Source organism: Strix aluco, chromosome 5, assembly GCF_031877795.1.
Source record: "Strix aluco isolate bStrAlu1 chromosome 5, bStrAlu1.hap1, whole genome shotgun sequence".
In the NCBI taxonomy this organism is placed as follows: Eukaryota; Metazoa; Chordata; class Aves; order Strigiformes; family Strigidae; genus Strix; species Strix aluco.
Window position 1 is genome coordinate 62,492,040 of NC_133935.1, and position 23,621 is coordinate 62,515,660.

Consider the following 23,621-nt stretch of genomic DNA (forward strand, 5'->3'; position numbering starts at 1 on the left):
GGTTTGTGGTAGAATAATTCTGCATTTATTGCTTTCCATGTTTAATGCTGTTATAAGCTAGTTCAACAACGTTTCCAAATATTATATTTCAGAAGGAATCGCCTAAGATAGTTTGGTAAATTCTAGGTCAATTTTTCTTGAGAATAATACTGGATATATGTTAAAATACCATATAACAGTTCTAATCATCAAAAGTAGTAGATGATCATTAATCATATCAAGTATTAGGTATATTTTTAATGTACATTTTGCCTCTTCTTTCTTCTGAAATAGTAGTTATAGACCCACATAGATAGCAAATATTCACGTTGCTGTATATCTCAATCTAATTTCCTCAGGGCGGTTATAGGTTTTGAATAAACTGATTAAAAAAGAGAATAAACCATTATTTTATATGGCAAATTTTACTATGGCTTAAAAGGCATGAAGTACATAACATATCTCAAGCATTTACTTGTTCAAATGCAGTGGAGGACTTTTTCTCTTTTCAATATATATGATGTATTAAAAATGCAATAAACACTTTTCAAACATGAAGCACGTTGTCAGGAGAATTGTAAAATAATAAGGGTTAATTTTAAAAGTCAATTAAAAAAAGTTATGCTAATATTTTCTCAGTTATGTGTAGAACATAACTTGAGGAAAAAAACTCTTAAGATTGTTATTAGGCTGTTCAGCTAAGTGGTGGGACCATTCTGCTCCGTTTCCAGTTCCAGGAAAAGATCTGATCATCAGGTGATATATCGTTGTGAGTCCCTCTCTTTTGCCTACTGAAACTTTTTCACATTGTATAAATATTTAATAGAAAAGGACCTAATTACAAAGGCTTCCTCCTTACTTTTCTAGTGTAGAATTGTTTCATCAGAGGAGCCTGACACCCTCTGCTCTGATGAGAGGAGAACACAGCTGTATTGCTTCACAGGATCTTAATCTGAAGGGTGTTCTCAATTTATGTTCCCAAATGGTGACATATCTTCCTACCCATAAGAGATGTCTAACTCCTTGCAAAGCAACAAGACCTTTGCTATTTTTTTCCTGAAAAGCTTGTAGTTCCCCATGCAACTGTGTAGAAGACTACACTGTTATGTACTTGACTCCTTCTGGGAAAAAAAAAAAAACAAAACAACACATACAATGTGCGTCGAAGCCAATTTAGTGCCTATTTGAATTTTTCTTCTCTACAGACTTTTTAGGGCCTATTAGAAATGTACAATATACAATTTATACCAAAAATAATTACATGGTGTCTGTGTGTGTATCTGTGTGTTTCTACATATGTATATACACATATAAGCATGCACACACATAGAGTATAAATGTATTATATAAAGTTATATGCGATTATACTATAAATTTTAGCAGCACAGCTTATATATTCATCAATGTGTACAACAGTATTCAAATCCTGAAAAGTGCTGCAGCTCATTTTTGTCTGTCTGCATCTTATTTTTGTCTGCTACAGAAACATCTCCTTTTTTTGAGTGCTTTATTTTTGCCCCACTTAATTTCAGTAAGACTTCTTGCATATGTAAGGGCTCAAAATGTAAGGGTCTCTCTTTCCAGATTCTGACTCAGACACTAGCTAAACAGTAACATCTTTACCTTGAACTTCTCTCTTTTCTTTTAAAATTGGCAAGGAGCCCAGAAGATTTCTTCATCAAAGGCATGTTCGCAATTTTTAGCCTACTTTCATGCTAATTTGTTCTTGTAATCATAAAATTAATCAAAATCTTTTCCATTGTTTAAAACTAAAGATACATTTTTACAACATCATTTTAAAACATTTTGAGTATAAATTCAGTTGACTATTAATGACAGAAAAATAATTACAGTTAAAGTTGTGTCCTTTAGGCAAATGGTACGTAAATTAGTGGCTGATGCAAAGCCCATTAAGGATCCTATTGACTTCAGAGAGTTATGGATTATGTCTCAATAAAGAATCTTTACTAGAAAAAGACCTCAGAAGTCTTTCTTTAGTGGTATCTTTAGAAGTATAAATTCCATCACAGTCCGATCTTCAGCCATAGTAATTATTAGATTTGGGCAAAATTTCTGAAAAAAAATCTTGAAAGTGCTTGATAAAGGAGGATTTCTTGATCTATATTTCTCTTTAAAATTGTCTTGTCCTTGTGAATTTTGTAGTCTAAAACATGCATTTCCAGAAATGCTTTTTTTTTTCACAGGTAGCCTCTGTATAACACCTTCCTCCTTTTATGTCCCAATTATTGCTTCCTGGCATTCTGTGTAAAATCAAAATAGAGCTGATCATGGAAATTCAGTTCTGGAAAATTCAAAAAGAGAAAACCCTTGCTGGATGGTGTAATGTTCCCAAATGTGAAGGAAAAAGAATCAAGTAATTTCAGAACAGAAGAATTCAAGACCTGAAAATGTAGTTGAAAGTTAAGGTACCTGAAGAAGCATTTTTTATTAAGATATGGAAGATCCAAGGGGCTTTTGAAAATTGATGATTCTCTTCCCATGCTAGCATGAACGGAAGAGGAGACCAGGCTCAGTGCATGGCAGTAGGGTAAGGTAGCAAAAGGGAAGGCATCACCAGGTGGTGCTCTTGTCCACCGTGGTCCAAGTTCCTGTTCCTTTGTGTGTGAGCACGTGTTTAGTCTTGAGAAGACATGAAGACCTGTTTTAGTTTCGGGTTATGCATGAAGAAAGTGCCCATTTTCAACTGGCTTCTAATCAGCGGACATTCTCAAGAAGAATTTGCTTTCCAAGAGCCACTCATCAGGTTTGAGGTACAGGGTGGAAGAAAGAAAAAAGATTACTTGCAGAGTATGTCATTACATTTATTTCAGCGAGGAGTACTATTTTTATTCCAGTTAAATGAGGGGAAAATGCTAAAAAGTAACACTGGTTTTGGTAGAAGGAACAATGGGAGCCTAAGGTATGTGTCTGTAGCAGATCGATGTCATTAAATATTTGCAAGAGCTGTTTCAATGCTGTCTTTTGAAGCACTGTAATTAAGCTATGAAAAATAAAAATGCTTTCCATATTGAATGTTCTGCAAGAAGTCTGGAGAAGTATTCCATGAAAACTTCTTAGCAGGTAACTTACTCATCAATCGTATGACTTCAACAATATTCATCAGACATAGTCATGACTAGGAAGACTTCAGAAATGAGTTAGAGGAAATAAATATGATGGAGATTCTGTTTACTAAAATTGGGCTAATACAGAGAGCAAGAACGTATATAATATGATTATATATCAAATTACGTGTCAGATAAATGGCAGGTCAAGCTACAATATCTAAGTGAAAAAATTAAGAATTATTTTTTATTATTTTATTTAAATGTAGGAACTTTGAACATTTTGCATGGTTCTAAATTTTCAGCTATGCTGGCATAAAATCTGTGGAAAATACATCTAAAAAAACTCCTGTCAGTTTTAGATTTTTTTGATTATGAATGTTTTAGTGCTTCATTAACCCTTACTTTCATCCTGTATTAAAAGAATTTATAGTTCTTAGGAACTCAACATTTTTTTCAAGATTTTCAGCAAACCAGATACTCACTGAACTCTGCAGTATCTCACATAATAGATGTTTAAAAACTTACTTTTACTCAAGGGGATAGCTGGGCAAATTCATGGAACAGAAAATAATTTATGTTTGTAAGTACATAGAAAAGCTATCTGCTTCATAAAATTCCCAAACTGAAAATAGATGGATGATGAGACAATATTACCAGAAAACATCAAATATGTTTGGTCTGTTTTCACCCTTTTCTATGCAGTCAGAAGAAGATATATCTTTGATCTGATATGATGTATGAATTCGTAAGTCCTTATGTCACTTCAAAAACAATGGAGCATGAAACTGCTGTGTTTTGGGTAGATGCATCAAGCCTGTGTGCTATGGGAATGAAGATTCCAAAATTCCCAAATGTCCCTGGTGTTACTTCTTATGACTCATCAGAAGTCCTAAGATTTTCTAATGAAATATTTTGCGTTCATCACATTGTCTCATCACCGATATCATATCAACATAAAACTTTTGCCAGGAAGTTTCCAATTAGCAGTATAAATGTTGCTTATTGCATACTTAGTCTGAGCAATTACTTTTGTTTTTAATTAAAAATGAGCACATATGGCATTTCTTTTTTAGCAAAAAGTTAAGAGGTACATTGAACAGAAAAATGGGTTGGGTGGATGGTACCATGAAAAATGTTGCTAAATTCTCAACCATTGCTTCTAGTGATTTCTTTGAAAGTCTTACTACTGGTGAAAGTTGCAGAAAATGTCTTTAAAATTAAATAGCATCTGCAGAATACCTGTAATGTGTATGTAACTTTTTTTGTCTCTAAGGCTTTAAGAACTGAAAGTTGCTTGTGACGATAAAGCCAGCAATTTTAACTATCTGTTAAAAAACTGTTAAGAATTTGAAGCCATTAACCTCTTAGAAAACTTGCATCTAACACTTTAGAACACTTGATAGACTAGATAATGAATAAAATACGTAATACTTCACTGCACTGTTTAAACTATCATAATTTTCTAGCTTAAGTAATATGTCATGTGGATACAAGAGAAAAGTTTGTTTTAAAGACTCTCTTGAGTTACCAGACCCATAAGTAGGTCTTCTGATTCTTCTGAAGTCCCCTGACTACCCATGACTACTCAGTCTGTACTGTTTATTTCCTGAACTGCTCAAAGGATCTTAATGTAGGTTTTGCAAAGTCTAGTCTTCTCTAACTTGTAAGATACCTGAACTGACTTTCCTGACATTGCTGTGCCAGGCTTTCTGGCAACCATCACACCATGTCTGGGCCATGGATTTTAAGACCACTCTTAGCTGTCTTTTAGTCACAAGTGAGAGAAAAGATGCTTTATCATTAATCCCACAAAAAGTGTTATGATGTAGGGGATATGGCCTTACAGCACAATATTTTATTCTTGAAGAACAGAATTGCAGAGTTAAGGTGAGATTGAAGGGGACCTCTGGAGATTGTCTTGTCCAACCCCTTCTGCTCTAAGTAGGGCCACCAAAAACACGCTGTTCAGAGTTGTCTCCAGACAGTTATTGAATATCTCCAAGGGTGGAGATTGCACAGGCTCACTGGGAAACGTCTCTAGGAAAGTGTTTTGACTACTCTCACAATTTTTTTTTCTTATATTTAAATTAAATTTCCTTTATTTCAGTAGTGGCCCATCACCACTTGGCCTTTCTCCAGATACTGTCGAGAAGAGTCTGGCTCCATATTCTCAACCTCTGCACTCATCAGGTATTTATGTACATGGATAAGATACCCCTGAGCATCTTCTCCAGGCTGAACAATGCAAGCTCTCTCAGCCTCGTCATGTAGCTCACATGCTCCAAGCCCTTCATTGTCTTAATGGCCCTGTGCTTGACTCTCTTCAGTGTGTTCATTGCCTTTTTGTACCAGGGAGCCCAGAACTGGACTCAGCACTCCATCTGCGGCCTCCCCAGTGCTGAAGAGGGGGGAAGGATCACACATTCAACCTTCAGGTGATGTGATCCTGTTCCTGATTCAGACCAGGAAAGGCTATTTGCCTTCCTTGCCGTAAGGGCACATTGTTGGCTCTTCCACTAGGACTGCCAGAGCCTTCTCTGCAAAGCTGTTTCCCAGCTAGTCGGCCCCCAGCCTGTACTGGTGCACATGGTTATTCCTTCCCAGGTGCAGGATTTAACATTTCCCTTTCTTAAACTTCTTGAGATTACTGTTTGCCCATTTCTTTAGCCTATTAAGGTCTCTTTGGCAGCACAAGCATCTGCTGTATCAACTACTTTTCCCAATCTTGTATCATCTCCAAATCTGCTGAGTGTGCACTCTTGTCCCATCATCCAGGTCATTACTGAAGATGTTAAACTGTACTGGCTTCAGTACTGACCCCAGGGAAGCACCACCAGTGACTGGCCTCCAGCTGGACTTCGTGCTGCTGACCCTTTGAGCCCAACAGTTCAGCCAGTTTTCAGTTTACATCACTGTCTGCTGATCTAGCCTGTACTTCATCAGTTTGTTGAGGACAATATTATGGGAGACATTGCTGACAGCCTTGATAAATTCAAGATAAACAATATCCCCTCATCCACTGAGCTAGTCATTTCAACATTTCAGGTTCTTGTAGCATGATTTTCCCTTCATTAATCCATATTGACTACTCCAAATCACCTTGTTGTTCACATGTTTGGAAAGGGCTTCCAGGACGATTTGCTCCACTGTCTCCCCAGGGGTCAAGGTGAGGCTGACTCGCTTGTAGTTACCTGGATCCTCTGTCTTGCTGTTCTTGAATTTAACTCTTATTCTGAAGATAAATACATTAGCTACCTAATTTAGGAGGTTCATTTGAACATATATATGTAATTATGATATACAAATATCTTCTAAAAATCAATATGTATATTTATGCTACTTTAAGGCTTTTTTTTTAAATGATCAAAAGAGTTTAAAACACCTGTACTGTGAGTGGGTGTTGGGTTCATTAACTTTTCTTTCCTTTGATTATTAGAGAGTTAAGAATCTTTGGGTGTGATAATATCAAATGTCACAAAATGCCAATTAAATTTTAAAAGACATCTATTTTGAGAGGTTTTTATGAAGACCACACTTTTACTAAGAAAACTCTGAAGTTCAGGAACACATATTCTCTGTTTCTACTTGGCCATTTTTGGGACTTACTATGATGTTGTTTCTGCCTGCTTCATCAGTTGAGTTTGTTCATGTACTAAGTCCAGCAAAATATCTTTGCCAGTTGTAGAAAGCTGTTCCCATGGCCCTGACCCCATGCAATGACAGATTATATGTGGGTAAGAGCTCTATGAGTTGCTGTGTGTCTTCAATAGGAAGATGTTCCCTGCTGAAGTGAAACAGATGGGGTAGGTGCCAATAGATTAGATCTAAAAGTAAAATATCTCGTGTAATTTATGACTCACTTATGTCCAGTATAGATAGGACCAGTACTATACGCTTGTGATTTGATATCTACGATATTGGACCCAAGTAAAACTTGTCTGCCAATTCCTTTATCTCTGATAGTAGTTATTCTATTTGCCATGAAAGCAACTTTTAAAAATATATTTGTCCTTGTTAAGTACAAGTTATACAGTATCACTGGGTTGTTTACAGTAGCTATACTGCATTAATTGTGTTTTAGAAAAGTATAACAGAACAAATAATATCTCATTTCCAGCCTTTTTTAGTAACTTGTCTTTTTGGTTGGGAGAAAGTGGAATTTCTTTTTTTTTTCCTAAGGGAAAACAATACCTTTTCTCATAAGTTGATCTTAATTCTTTATCCCAAATACCTCTAGAACAAAGGCAATTCCACTTCAAAAGAAAATCCGATCTTGGTTTCATATTGAGAAAAAGTCCTAGAACCTTCAAAATCTTTTCTAAATAATGTAATTCCAGAGAATGACACAAATTAATGGCATCATCTCCATATTTTTAAAAAAGACGTTATTCATCCTCCCTGTTTTTTTCATTTAATTTGCCATTATCATCCTGAGACAGAGGTAAAGACGTGTTTTGGAAAAAAATCTCTATCCTTAAAAATGCAATACTGCACAGGAGTCACAGAAGTGCCTTTAAACCAAGCAAGGAAATTAGAAAACTGGGTATCAAAACAGTAAAAATTTCTTTTTTATCCTGTCCTATTCACACTGAACTCAATGGCATAACTTCCACTCAACCTTGATTATTTCCAGTGGATGACATGTAAAAGTCTTTGCAAGGCTAAGCATATAAAAAATGATTAGGGACTAATAATCTGATTTTAGAAAAAACTGAACACATAATTTTAGTGAAATAAAAATCAGAATGTGAAACCCATACATTTCAGTAAAATACCAGGAATGGCAAAAGTCTCCTTTTCATATGGGTTATGTGAAATGTTAATGACAGCTGTGAATATACTTTACATTTTAGTGACTGATAAAAAATAAGGTTCAAAGTTAAATAAGTTCAAGAGAAAACAGGACAGGAAGCTTAAACTATAAACCTATTTTATATTTATTTACTGATTTCTTCAATCACACCTTGAACTGGAAAGACATAATTAACGTTAAGAGAAATACAGTTCTTCAAGCAATGTGCTGATTGGATAGTCTTTCTAAAAATTGATAACTTTGCATGATGTGGGGAAAATTTGGAAGAAATTTTAAAGATAATCATGAAATAGATTTCAGAATAGATAGACTAGAAGAGACTAGAAACAACAATCTTGCTACTGTTTGTGGATCAAGCATTTGCAAACCACTAAGATTTGGTTTGCAAAGAAATTCAAAACAAATAAGCTGTGGTAGTATCCTGAATTCAGTTTGAACAAGCATAAGTCAATATAGCGACATTTATTTTTACTTAGAAGTCTCCCGTGACATCACCTGTTATGCAACTAAATTAGTATCTTATTATGACAATGTTGGGAGCCAAAGTAGGTTTTTTCCCTATTTTGTTTTGGTTCTTTAAGAGAAAAAAGAAAAAAAGGCTCATAATTTTGGTGAATATTACTAGTAAGCATATACAGAAGTTTATAAAAGTTAACCTGTAGAGACAAATTTCATTCTTATTTATGGAGCATTACCTTGCTGGACCAGTACAGCTCATTGATTCCTGTACTAACTGCTGGCCACATTTAGATTCTAGAGCAGACATATCACCGCTGAAACTGTTTTACGCTAAGCAGTGGTCTGGCTGCCTCTGCACCTTCAGGTGCTCCTGGTATTTATTTCTTTGTCTTCATGGTCAGAATCAAAGCTTATCACATACAAATGTAGAAGGAGCCAACAGTACTGAAAAACAGTGAAAACACTGAAAACCTCCTGCCTGACTTCAAAACTTAGGAAAAGGGCAGAAAATTACTTAATGCCTACAAGTCAGAATGACAGATTCACAATATGGAAATGAGAATAAGAGGTAAGCAAATTTTAATAATTTCTTTCAAACTTCTACCATTTTAAAATTGGCTTTGAAATTATTTTATGTGATTCCCATTACTCATAGGAATTTAAACTCTTTCTATAAGGAGAAAATAGGTTATGGGAAGAAGTAGGTCTTTCTCATTGGCCATATATAGATTACATACTGAAATGTGCCCAGAGCTAAACATGTCCCACATGGTTGTAAGCAGAAGCTTATATTACTACTTTGAAGTTGAGAGTGTATCTGAAGCACCTCTGGACCTGCTTCATGCTTATGAGTTTAAGTCAGATACTCCTACATAACTAAAAAAAAAAAAAAAAAAGTTGAACCTTCAATTAATCATGTAAAGTTTAAAATGGTAGATTTAAGACATAAAAAGTTACATCTACAGTATGTGTAAAAGTCTTATACGTCTTCTAAACTGTAAGCTCAATTAAAAACTGAGGCATAAAGGAGATTTGAGAATGCTGAAGATTCAGACCATTGCAAAAATATTTGCAACTAATGAATGAATTAAGAACTTTGATGTTAAATATGTGATGCATTCCGTTGCATTTATAATTTAGTGTGATTATGAGGCTGAAGACTTACATTTTCATTTTTAGACAGAGCTTTTTTATGTTCTATGTTAGAACTCCATTGGCATGAGCAACACTTGTACTGAAGTCTTACATATAGTGAATTATTTCAGCACTGAGTAGCGAATTCTGTAGGCATATAATGAAGGTTGCTAAACAGAAGACATTGAGAAAAATCTTATTTGAATTAAGGGTAATATGAAAAGAAGGCAGTGAAGTTCTCCAGTTTGATTACATCTGACAGCTATTTTATCTCTTACAATTTGATTTCTAAGACAGAAGTGAAAACTTGTGTTTTGGATAGACAAATAAATAGTATTGTCCAACCCATGAGCATGGAAATATTGCTATCAGGAAAGAATAAAAGGTTAACGCATGTGTGAAATGCAATTACAACAATTCTGTAAGAATATCAAGACTATAATATTAAAGGTTTGGTGACATAAAGTTATTTATATAGGTCTCCTTTCTTTTTTCACAAAAGGTCTGTTCTCACAGACTTTTAAGGGAACTAATTATTAATTAATTTTATTTCAGCTAGAGCTTCAAATTGAACATGAAATGCTGAAGCAGAAATAAAAGATCTAGGTTTGGTTATGCATGTCATGACACTTTTTTCATGGCATGATTTTAAAGTGGAAGAGTTAAGATGATGAAGAAATGTTTCTGGAAATTCGTTTTCAGTTTAAATGAACTGTATTTATTTTTTAGGGACAGATAAGACCATTGTGATCACTGCATCAGACCTCATATCTGATACAAGGTGTAGGAATATTCTGAATTAGTTCTGGTTTGAATTTGGGAGTATGGTATAAGAAATGCTTCGTATTCTATTTGAAGAACCATCAGTGAAGAGTCCGTCACAGTCTTTTAATATCTGTTGAAAGGTGTGTGACATTTCTAATATGAAGGAAGGAGTTCTTCTCACCAAACTTTAATTTAGACGTCTATCTACAACTGAGCGAGTTTTCCAGTGGAGAGTGATACGCCCTTTAGAGGACAGTTCATTTATCTAAAATGAAAAAAGTAGTATGATAGAAATGTTCATAGCTGTCCACAGCCTGTAAAGAGAGTCTAGGCAACTATTCATACTACAGATGTCTGCATCTGAACAGAAGAAATCTGAATCCCATGAAGCTTCTCTGTCATCAGTTTTGAACATTTGGAAGTTGTCTTATTTCCACTGAGCTCAATGGAAGAGTTTATCATCAGTATGTGTTCTCTGGATTGGCACTGCAGTATTCACGATGATCAAATCAGTCAGCAGTTAATAGAGTCTCTTTGAGAAGTTAAATGGGCAATGTGCTCCTGGAGACCTTCACTATGAAGCAGGTTTTCCAAACCCAGTTACTCTTGTGGTTATTCCAAGAATTAACCTTTATTTTCAGCATTAGTCTTGAATCATGTGCAGCAGAACTGTATGTAATATTTTCAGAGCACTCTTTTCAGAGCCAAAATTGCAAGTAATATAACCTGTGTAATTGTGACTCCTATGTATGTATTGAAGAATCATGCTGGCTTTTTGTTCACAGCAATAAACTGTGAGATATTCAGCTGATTATATCCTCTGCTGTAGGTTTTGTTTAATTTCAAGTAACTAAGGCAAGAATTAAGAAACCAGAATAAGAATATTCATACAACTGAACTGACCCTGTGAAAATGTATCAAGATTTCATGAGACACAAAGAACTGTGGAAGCATGGTGTCAGTGGCATTGAATATTTTCATTGTGCCTTAAAAGTATTTGCTGTAGGTTTATTTGAGTTTTACAGAACTTTCAAGTAAGACAATTGAAAAATATCTATAGTGAACAAATCTGTCAAAACTGAGATGATGGAATAAAGAAATATCATGTGCACTAAGAAGCATCATCCTTGTTAATCCAACAAATTGGGAGGGACCTTGAGTATTGTGTCCAAGACTGAGAAAACTATGTAGTCATTACTAAAGTATTTATCTTAATCTGATATACCCTGGAGTAAGGACTTAGTAAGGACTGTCAGGGTTTTCACAGTGGGAATTTTCTTGAGTAGAGTGCAGACTGGAGTTAGTAGCAACTTCAAAGGGAAATCTACAGTTGCTTCTATTCCTTTTAACAAGGCAGATATCCCTGTTAAAGGATTTTTTAATGAGGTGATACAGCATTATATCTCTGATGTCTAAGCACAGTGATCACAGTAAGATTATACCCACTATTAAAGGAAAAGAATGAGGAAGAAGAATCCTATTATATGAACAGGAAAAGTTTGATTGTTAATCTGGTTGGGAGTTGCATGGATAGTTGTTATGTGTTGGGGTATTTAGTCATCTGTATATAGGACTAAAACAGAGAAGAAAAAGGTTGTTACATCAAAGGTGCCAAAATTCTATTTGGATTTATACAAAGATACACAAAAATTGTTTGTTCCTGTTCCTACTGAAACTGATGTCAAATGTCCTCAGAGTTTACTGGGATAAGGATTATGGCCAATATCTGACCTAATGGAAAGATGATCATGGGAAAGAGCTTAGGTCAACTTAAACGATGCAGCCTTGCAATGTGGAAATGTGTATCAGGAAAAACAGGGGTAACTACTTGTGTATACACAAATATATTTTATGTATAGATTTACATTAAATATTAATCCAAAATCCTGTTTGTCAGGAAAAATGTTTATATAGTTAAAGAATTATATAAATAATGGATAATTTTAAAAGCATACATATACAAGAATTACAAGAGGACACTCAGGATATTAACAGTTAATACATTTTCTGTCACTCCCAAGACCAATAAAAATGAAGTCTTGTCACATGCTGTGCTTTTACCAGAGAGTTCAGCTTCCCCTGACATTTTCTCAACTTTCTTTTAGGCAACATGGGAACTCCTGATAGGAGTTTGGCATTAGGCAGTTATTTCCTGCATTCTCTCATACTCTTTACTTCCTGCCTTTCTGAGCCACTCTATGCAGCTTTCATTTGAGCTTTTGGTTTTAGTGCTCAGTGACTCTTCTCTTCTAAGCTTTTCAAGGTTTTCCTAAGTTAAACTGATAGTCCAATGCAATTGCTGTCTTCATAGTTTGTCTGCTTAAGGAATTTCAGGTTTTGAGGTGGATTTCATGCTTGGGAAGTTATTGTTTATTTGTTTAAGTGTTTGTTATGATGGGCTGGTAGTCAGAACTCTGTCTCCTGCAGAGACCCTTCAGAAATCACTGCAGCTGGAGCTCCTATACACAGGTAACTTCCTAGCAGGTATTTATGTTCTAGATGAGCTGTGTTTTTTGCCTCTGAAGTAAATTGTTATGAAAATCTCTCTTTGAGGAATAAACGTCACAGGAAAATTCATCTCTACTAGTGCAATAATTTTAAAAATAGCAACAGGTATCTGTATATATATGTATGTGGCTGCTTCTTGTAGAACTGTAGGACAGCATGGCCTTCTTGGCTGACCTTACTGATCATATACTGAGAAATTTAAGGACTAACAGTTGCACAGCTCAGAAAGCTGAAGGAAGGGCATGCTTTAGATTTGGTTCATAGGTGAGAGGTGAAAGCTGACCTTTACATCCCCTCATCACCTAGAAATCTGAGTTAGACTTATCATTCAGTTCCACCACAAATTATCGTGTCACCTCATCACCCTATTGTCTTACATCTTCATGGGGTTTAAATGGTCCCAAATCCCCATACCTGCACAGTTCCACTTTCAGTTCTGAGACTCAACTCTGGTTTGAAAGACTACCCATAAGCTGCTTGTAACACAGGTTCTGTGATTGATACCAGATAATAGCACTGTTGTGGGACACCAATACTGCCAGTTGTTTCTCACCTTTCAGATAGCATACTGTAGTCAAACATTTTGCTAAATCAGCAGCAATATTCTGTCTGAATGAATTGAAAGGTTGCGTACACCCCTGAGCATCACTCCTGATAATACCATTTGCCTTTAACCTGACTTTGTTATATTGATAACTAGCTAAAGTTCTAGCATGTAAGCATGAAATAATCTTACAGATGCTCATCTAGATCGCTCTACTCTTTCCGTTATAGCACCTAAAGGCAAGCTGTTTCCTGTTCTTGACAAAGATTGTTTTCAAGAACCAAAGTAGGGCAATTGCAAAGTTATGATATATCCAACCCTAATGATCCAGTCTCTCTTGCTATGCTTCCTCAGGCAGACTCTATTGAAAGGAAACAATTCAGTAACAACTGTTTTCTGAAGCAGTTGTAATCAGCTCAAGGCCATCCAGGGTATATTGTCAGAAATATTATCCATTGTACATTAATGTGCGACTCCATTCTGGATGTCAGGCTACAAGATCTTTTAACAGAAATGACATTGACACAATGCAGTGCTTTGCCTCTAGTCATGTGACATCCCTCCACTTCACTTCATAGATGAGAGTAGTTGTTCATATACAGCTGTCATGCAGCAACAGAGTGAAGTAGTGACTGTTATTCTCTGGTGAAATTAGGCAGTTCATGCTTTGCAATGACTTAAAGTTGCAGGTCTGAGCAGACAGCATTTTGCGCCTGTTTTATGGTGCATGTAATTAAAGATTTCTCTGAATAAATGGCTTTCTCAAACAAATGTGCATTTTCCAGCTTTTTAAATAAATGAAAGTGAGCCATTTTTTTGGCATGAGGAACACCTGCTCATAGATGTCAATTACTCTTTTTCTGCCTTTAAAAAATGAACTACTCTAAATTGAATACCCATTTAAATGTAGTATTAATTAATATTTCATTGCTTTACACTGGAGAACAGATCAGGAAAAGGGTTTTTTTGTTCATTGACATCTGGTTAAACAAAGCTAAGTAGAACCTTCTGACATTATCAATGGAAATATCTGAAAGGAAAGCTATTCTATGCAATAGCCTCCTTCATGTATTTTCTGCAACTGTTCTGTTCCGGTTTGTAACAAAATAATACAGCTTGTGCTGGTTATTTTTTATCTTTAAAAATAAGCTGAAGTTACAGTGTGCAAGAGCTATTTGTCGTTGTTTTTAGAGCCAATTTGCCTGAGTGTACATGATTTCTGAAGCCTTTGTGGGCTATGCTGATCTTGCCTCATTGAACTATTAGTTTGACCACTGAGTAGATCAATCTTATACTTTATTATGAACTCAACCCTAGTGAGTCATCATTTATTTCCATGAAAATCCAGTTACCACCAGCAACTACTGTAGCTCAACCACAAATGTGCCTGTGCCTTCCAGATGAAAAGCAGAAGTTATTAATTTTGTTCCGTGTGTTGTTTTCCTTATGAAAAAATCTACTCAATAACTATGGAATACAAACCTTCCGAATTCTGCATAATATTCCACATAAAAAGAATGTGCCTGAGGATGTTTTTCCTCAACTAGTCTATTACTAGTACAAGTGTTTCCCTTACAGCCTACACCCTAGCTTATGCCTAATCATTCAGGTACAACAACCACCTTCTCTGATGGCAGGCACTTCCAAGAAGGCAGCCAAGATCAAGGACCCAATCATAACTAAAGTTAACACTCCTGTTCCTAATGCTGTATTATGCACACACACACACAGAGGCACATGCACACATTGCATTATGTAAACCAGCATTGTATACTTACTTTTGTTTTCATATTCTGAAACATTGAAGAGCATGGATATATTTTAATCAATTAAACATCCAATGCTAGTCTTAATCCTACTAATTAGAATAAACCCAATATAAGATATAAAAAGCTATTTGTAAGGAAATATTTCTTGTAGAGTTTAAATGTGTCATTATATATGATGGCGGAGGAATAAACCATGTAAACAAATATTTGCATCAGTAGAAACAAAAAAAAAAATATAGCAAATTAGAAAACGTCTGCTAATAAATCCTTTATCATTCAATTTGAATAAAAAATTCACAGAATCACAGAATCAAAGAATTATCTAGGTTGGAAAAGACCTTGAAGATCTTCTAGTCCAACCATAAACCTAACACTGACCATTCTCAACTACACCATATCCCTCAGCGCTATGTCAACCCAACTCTTAAACACCTCCAGGGATGGGGACTCCACCACTGCCCCGGGCAGCCCATTCCAACACCTAACAACCCGTTCTGTAAAGAAATGCTTCCTAACATCTAGTCTAAACCTTCCCTGGCACAATTTGAGGTCATTACCTCTCGTCCTATTGCTTGTTACTTGGTCAAAGATTCTCATCCCAATCTCTCTGCAACCTCCTTTCAGGTAGTTGTAGAGGGCGATGAGGTCTCCCCTCAGCCTCCTCTTCTCCAGACTAAACAACCCCAGTTCCCTCAGCCGCTCCTCATACGACATGTGCTCCAGACCCTTCACCAGCTTCGTTGCCCTTCTCTGGACACGCTCGAGTAATTCAATGTCCTTTTTGTAGTGAGGGGCCCAAAACTGAACACAGTAGTCGAGGTGCGGCCTCACCAGTGCCGAGTACAGGGGTAAGATCCCTTCCCTGTCCCTGCTGGCCACGCTATTTCTGATACAAGCCAGGATGCCATTGGCCTTCTTGGCCACCTGGGCACACTGCTGGCTCATGTTCAGCCGGCTGTCAATCAACACCCCCAGGTCCCTCTCTGACTGGCAGCTCTCCAGCCACTCCTCCCCAAGCCTGTAGCGCTGCTGGGGGTTGTTGTGGCCCAAGTGCAGCACCCGGCATTTGGCCTTATTGAAACTCCTACAGTTGGCCTGAGCCCATCGCTCCAGCCTGTCCAGATCTCTCTGCAGAGCCTCCCTACCCTTGAGCAGATCAACACTCCCACCCAACTTGGTGTCATCTGCAAACTTACTGAGGGTGCACTCTATCCCCTCGTCGAGATCATCAATAAAGATATTAGACAGGAATGGCCCCAAAACTCAGCCCTCATGACCGCCGCCAACCGGATTTAACTCCATTCACCACAACTCTTTGGGCCCAGTCATCCAACCACTTTTTTACCCAGCGAAGCATGTGCCCATCCAAGCCACGAGCAGGCAGTTTTGCCAGGAGCGTGCTGTGGGAAACAGTGTCAAAGGTCTTACTGAAGTCAAGGTAAACAACATCCACAGCCTTTCCCTCATCCAATAAGCAGGTCACCCTGTCATAGAAGGAGATCAGGTTTGTCAAGCAGGACCTGCCTTTCATAAACCCATGCTGACTGGGCCTGATCATCTGGTTGTCCCACATGTATTGTATGATGGTACTCAGAATGAGCTGCTCCATCAGCTTCCCGGGCACCGAAGTCAAGCTGACAGGCTTGTAATTTCCTGGATCATCCTTCCGACCCTTCTTATATATGGGCATCACATTGGCCAATTTCCAATCTGTCGGGACCTCCCTGGTCATCCAGGACTGCTGGTAAATAATGGAAAGTGTCTTGGCCAGCACCCCAGCCAGCTCCTTCAGCACCCTCGGGTGTATCCCATCCGGTCCCATAGACTTGTGTATGTCTATGTGATGCAGTAGGTCACTGACTATCTCCTCCTGGATTGCGGGGGGGTCGTTCTCTCAGTCTCTGTCTTCTGGCTGAGGAGGCTGGATTCCCTCAATACAACTAGTCTTGTTATTAAAGACTGAGGCAAAGAAGGCATTAAACACCTCAGCCTTCTCCTCATCACTCGTTGCCATGTTTCTTCCTACGTCAAGCAGGGAATGAGGCTCTCCCTGGTCTTTCTTTGACTAATAGTTCTTGAATTATGCTTTGAAGCTATTGAAAACAGTTTCTGATGAGGAAGACTGTTTTGTGCTGCCAGTAAAGGTGAAAAATGTCATGGAATCTGATCAATTCCACTTAACTTTTATATTCTCATCTAAGTGAAACGTATATGTAATGTACACCAAGACAGTAGGTTTTGGTCCTGCAAAATGCAGGGGAGAATAACCCCCATGTTTTTGGCCATGCACTGCTTATTCAGCTGGTATAGTACTTTTCCCCCCAATTAATTTTGAATGGTTTTATAAATTTGAGTGTTTCTTTCAATACTTTTAATAATATTTTAACTGTCATTTTTGAGCATGAAAATTTAATTTTTTTTTGCTTACATGTTATTTTCATCACTGAGTTAATAAATTTATATCACATAAATTCCTACAGGAAGTTAAATATTTGAGTAGGTTTAATTTAATTAAAGATTCAGTTTATCTGAAAATATGTCCACTAATTGGTAAACATTGTGCTGTTGTTGCATAATAAAAATAACAAAATTAAATATTAAGAAAAGAGCAGGACGATGAAATTACAGCTGTTAAGTCCTTTCATAAACTGGTCCCTAAAAGATTAAAATCCCTGGACACTGTTATTTAGCTGTCCAGAAGCTCAATGCGGAATATCCTTAATGAGAAAAATGCAAATAGTGTTGATAGAATTTTTGAATAAAGTAAATCCCCTGTATAAGCCAGGTTGTCAACTCATATTTTTCTGTCTTCAGAAAGTAAAATATATCAGTTTTTCTGTTTACCTTGCACCAGGTACAGAACCAATTAAAATAACTGCAGATCTTTCTAGTTCATATTAACAGTGGATGTTACATATAGCATCCGCTTTATGTTCACAACCTGGAAAGAACCACTAGCCTGACCTACTATAAGACGTAAGCTGTGGCATTCATACATTTTCATATTGCTCATGATCACTGCTGTCACTTCTTTGCTTTGGTCATATACCAGAGTACTGCTCTGATGATGCCTGAACCGCAGCATAGATAAAAGTAACCTCTGATGACAAACCATGCCTATTGTGGTGTATTTCTCACATTTACCTGTCCCTTAGTTCTGCAGACATAGTAAATGTATGAATTTAGAATCCTTAGCATAATTCTTTTTCTGTTACTGCCACAGAAGGTCAACAGCCTTGCTGAGGGGCACTGATATTGCCAGTAGAGCCAAACCATGAAAATTCACTTTTAGGGCTACAAAGAACTTTGAGGAAAATGGTTATTCAAATCCTACCCTGCAATGCCTGCCCTGTAGGCATTACAGAAGGCACTCTTCATGTTCATTAAATAAGAAAACCTGCTTGGTAGCCTCTTCTTTCAATTCATCTGTAGTTTTGCCTCATTAAAGACTGAATGCAGACATAATATTTGGCTCAGGGATAATACTGATACTGAATATACTTAAAGAATGAGTCTTCATTTGGCTGCAAATACACTTATCCATATAAATTTACCACTCAGTGCTAGATTTCCCTTCTTTTGAGAGAAGCTGGATGTGAGTGATTTGTCAAGTAAATCTAGGGGAAAAATATAATTTACAAAGTAATCAGTATCTGTTTAAAATCTAATCAGTGAAAAGGAAAGTGTGTCTTTGTACAATGCATTGAACAATAGTAATAATACATTGAATCAAGGATTTTAGAATTCTTCAGGTTTGCTTAAACCAAATTGATTGATTTTTAAGAATTATTATTTTTTTTTAGCCATCAGGAAAGTGTGCTTTCAAATGAGTAAAATGTTGAGGAAGCCCATGATTCATGAATGATGATCAAGTTTAATCTCTTTCCTTCATCCCCATCCTTCTGCTCCTTGAGGAATGAAAAGTCAGGAGAATTTGAGGGCCTTTTATATATCAATGTTGAAGGGAATTTAGAGCTCTTTTATCCAGATGGCATCTTGATATGACTACAGAAATAGGCAGTTCTCTCCCGATACACATTTATCTTGATAAAAGAGAGAGAGAGAGAGATTTGCTAAAATTCCTGAGGAACAATGAACCAGTCATCACAGCTAAACAATTCAGCACATAATAAACTATTCAGCACATATATTTGATGTTTCAGTATACCTTTGTTTAAAGAGTCTATCAGACTTGGGATATCCAGTAAGGATTCAGGACTCCTTTAAGTCATCTTTTTGTTTATTCCCTGAACTCTGTATGAAAGCTTGGAAGTACTGCTTTCATATTATAGCACTCTGGAATGTTTACTTGTCATCAGATCCTGCTACAGAACCTCCTAGATAGCAGCTCTGCACCAAGATAAACTGGGATGTGTACCCTTATCCCCTTCCTGTTTTGTATCAAAAAAGATACAAAGAAGCACCCCATTTATATGCACTGACCAAAGCTTTCTGTCATAATCAATGGGTCCAAAACATCTACTTCAAGGAACATGAAAAGATATTCTAAATGTGAGACAGAATAAAGTCCTCCTCTACTCTGAGCATCACAATTAATTCCTAATTGTATCAAATGGCATTACCGAGACGTCATCTACCTGGACTTGTGCTAAGCACCTGACAATGTCCTGCACGACATCCTTGTCTCTAAATTGCAGAGACATGGATTTGATGGATGGACCACTTGGTGGATAAGGAATTGGCTGGATGTTCTCATTCAAAAACTTGCAATGAATGGCTTCATATCCAAGTGGAGAGCAGTGATGAGTGACGTTCCTCAGGGATCGGTGTTGAGACCAGCGCTGTTTAACATCTTTGTCGGCAGCAAAGTTTGCTAACAACACCGAGCTGTGTGGTGCAGTCAGCATGCTGGAGGGAAGGGACATCATTCAGAGGGACCTTGACAGGCTTGAGAGGTGGGCTTGTGCAAACCTCATGAAGTTCAATAAGGCCAAGTGCAAGGTCCTGCACAAGGGTCAAGGCAATGCCAAGCACAAATACAGGCTGAGCGATGAGTGGATTGAGAGCAGCCCTGCAGAGAAGGACTTGAGGATATTGGAGGACGGAAAAGTGAATATGAGCCAGCAATGTGTGCTCACAGCCCAGAAAGCCAACCGTATCCTGGGGTCCATCAAGAGAAGTGTCACTAGCAGATCGAGGGAGGTGATCCTCTCCCTCTACTATACTCTCGTTCAGTACTGTGTTCAGCTCTGGGGCCCCCAACATAAGAAGGACATGGACCTGCGTGAACAGGTCTAGAGCAGGGCCATGAAGATGATCAGGGAGCTGGAGCACCTCCCTTATGAGGACAGGCTGAGAGAGTTGGTTGTTCATCCTGAAGAAGAGAAGGCCCAAGGGAGATCTTATAGCAGCCTTCCAGTACTTAAAGGGGGCCTACAGGAAGATGGGGAGGGACTCTTTATCAGGGAGTGTAGTGATATGATGAGGGTTAATGGGTTTAAACTGAAAGAGGGTATATAAGGAAGAAATTCTTTACTGTGAGGGTGGTAAGGCACTGGAACAGGTTGCCCAGAGAAGCTGTAGATTCCCTCTCCCTGGAAGTGTTCAAGTCCAGGTTGGGTGAGGCTTTGAGCAGCCTGATCTAGTGGAAGGTGTCCCTGCCCATGGCAGGGGGGTTGGAACTGGATGATCTTTAGGGTCCCTTCCAACCCAAACCATTCTATGATTCTATGATTCTATGATTTTATACCTTCATTCATAAATATGGGCAGCAGCATCAGGGTCCATTTGCAAAATGTTTAGGGATACAATGTACATGGGCCATTCTAAGACAAGGTCCTAAGAAGGAGGCTATTCCAGACTCGCAAGATTAAGGTGAAGAGGAACATTAAGAAGACAAGCAAGAATAGTTTCTACTCTTCAGATGAGGTTCCTCCCAGGGCAATTCTTACACTTTCCTGGACAGGTGCTCATAACAATTAGAATGTTATGCAAAACATGCACAGCACCCTCAGCACCAGTCCCTTTTAAAATATTAAGCTCTGTAAAGTTAGCTCAGCTTCATTATTAATACCCTAGGTCCAAGGTGAACACCTATATAGATATTCTTTCCTACTGATTTTCTCCATGTATTGCCTTACTTAGCATCCAGGTACACTGAATTGTTCTGCAGACTTGACCAACCTTTCAATTCAGTCATTGGAATTAAGTAAGTAACTCGACATCTGGATGATCTTTGATAGACAAATGTGCCTATCTCTTTCCAAACATCCTGCCACAGTCAGACACCTTTTTAGACTCTGTGATGCTGACTCTCATGTAAAGATCTTGCCTGTGAGGATAGGTATTGGAAATGCAAAACTGCTCCAGAGAAGGTAGGTAGCTATTGACAGGTATCCACAGAGCTGGGTGTTCAGTTGACTTAGGATTCTGTTGCTTGGACAGAAACCTGTAGTGCCATTTTATACATCCTGCCCAGTAGCCATCTGCTCCTCCTACAGGATGCATGGTAGCCATCTGCTTCTCCTTTGGGATTATGTTATAGCTTTCATTTACATACAGAAACTCTATAGAGCTCTTTCAAATGGCGCTAACCATCCAAACTATGTCTGCTTTACATGAGTAGCATCACTCAGCAGTCATTACTGGCCTCACTAATTGACTGCAATGGGAAATTAAACACCAATTCACAAGTGTATATAGACATGTGAAGTTGGATATTAATTTTAAACCTGATTCAAACTGAATGGATTACAGTATTCCAAAGCCAGCTCAAGGCAGGACATGAGACAGGACAGAGAGAGCTCATTTTAGTTTTCTGAGGACTGGTGTGACTGACTGCCATGTGGGACATGGGAAACCCCTAGGGTTTCCAAGACAGGGCTAGCAGACAGACATCTATGGTCTACAGGAGGCCCATTCCTTCTTTTGGAAGAGCAAGATAGCCAGGTCAGACACCCTAGGCCATCTTACACAGAACTACATGCCTAGGTTTAGACAACAGAATCACGTTTAGAGAGTCTATAAAGAAAACTACAGGACCATCTGAATTTGGGAATAACCAGAGCAGAAAATACAAGAAGAGTGAAGTTCACAATAAGGCTAATGATAAGAAAAGTGCATTAAGTCTTCATTGAAAGCGTGGAGGTTCAGACTGGAAATGCAACTTCCATGTAAACCTATTAGTACTTGATACAAAGACTGCTTTTTTTAACTTAATATGCTGTTTGTACTTATTTCTAAGTAAGTGTTGTGTTCCAAAGTCAAATTTAAGTGCACTAGCCTACTATACAATATATGGGATAATGAATTTTACCTAGTTAGTTAAGAACAGTTATGTTTAATTTAAACTACTTTCAACTTTGATAGTGTTAGCATAGTAACGTAAATCATTATGCCTCTTTGCCTGCAAATGAAAAATACAAATTATGAAAACTGGATATTTGCTGTATCTTCTTGAGTAGAATATTTTTAAAGTTGCCAACCTCAATTTGATTAGAAAAGGCATATGCATAAATATTCTTTCATAGCCTTTGAGAATTTTTAAACCTTTTTTGAAATCATTGATCTCAAAATTCTGCTGGGATTATTGGAAGATGAAGGTCCTGGAACATGTAATTCAAGAGATTATTTCTCCTATGTATATTTAGCTTGTAATGTTACAGTCAGAATATTTTGTTTACTTTTAATAAACGATTTTGGAAAAAAAATATTTACACTTGAGGCCACCATCACAAATCTGTTCAACCCTCATATTTGTGTAAAGGCATCTTCTTTTAGAAATGAAAACCTAAACCAGTGCATATTCAACACATTCATTGTTTTTCAGGCATAGAAATGACTTTTAATAGCCTTTGTCCTTCATAGTAATTATCTAGTTTTGTCTGTTAGATTCAGAAGAACCTTAGTTTTACCTTTTTAAACTTCTCAGGTACTTGGTCCTTCCTAGAAACTAAAGATTTATGTTTTCAAGAAAAGTCAGTCTTCAAACGTGACCAAGTGTATTCCCTGCATATTCTATATATTATAAAATAAAATAGTGAACCAGCAGCTTTGGAAAGAAACAGTATTCACATAAAGAGGTTTAACTAAGAATAGATACTTTTCCAATGACATTAAGAAAAAAACTAGTCACATTAATATGTGTCCTGGAGAAAATTAAACAAGTCTTCATAATTTATTACAAATTGAAAAAATAGGAAATTTACCATCTGAAGCCAAAATAGAAAACAAAACACATGAAAACAAAATAACGTACCTGCTGTGATAAAGCATTTTAAAACATTAAATTCCTATTAATACTATTAATGGTTAACAATGGCTGAAAAAGTGCATAAGTTATTTGAATGTAGCTTGTTGGTATCTTTCCCTTAGTAACATTAGATTTCTCTTCTGTAGGAAGAACTTCTCTGTTATAGAATAAATTTTTGTCATGTGATTCTTAAAAGATAAGTAGTATGTCTTTGCAGAAAACCTTTATTTTATTCTCTTATAGAAGCATTCTTTGAGAAAAGAATCTGGCCACATGCTGAACTCACTACATTTTATCTAGCTGTCACCATGACTTCCCATAAATCTACCTGTTCTGAAGTCTCCCTGCAGTGTACAGGGTGTAAGCATTA

General features: G+C 37.2%; 1 protein-coding gene and 1 long non-coding RNA gene across 3 annotated transcripts in view; both read left to right on the forward strand.

Annotated features, from left to right (window-relative positions):
- The window catches only part of KCND2 (potassium voltage-gated channel subfamily D member 2), a 310,155-nt gene that overhangs the window by 22,996 nt on the left and 263,538 nt on the right, over window positions 1–23,621 (forward strand). The window lies entirely within an intron of this gene.
- Window positions 5,212–23,621, forward strand: part of LOC141924674 (uncharacterized) — a 99,392-nt gene continuing 80,982 nt past the window's right edge. Inside the window, exon 1 of the long non-coding RNA XR_012623639.1 lies at window positions 5,212–5,237. This is a non-coding gene — a long non-coding RNA (uncharacterized LOC141924674). The remainder of the gene's footprint in view (window positions 5,238–23,621) is intronic.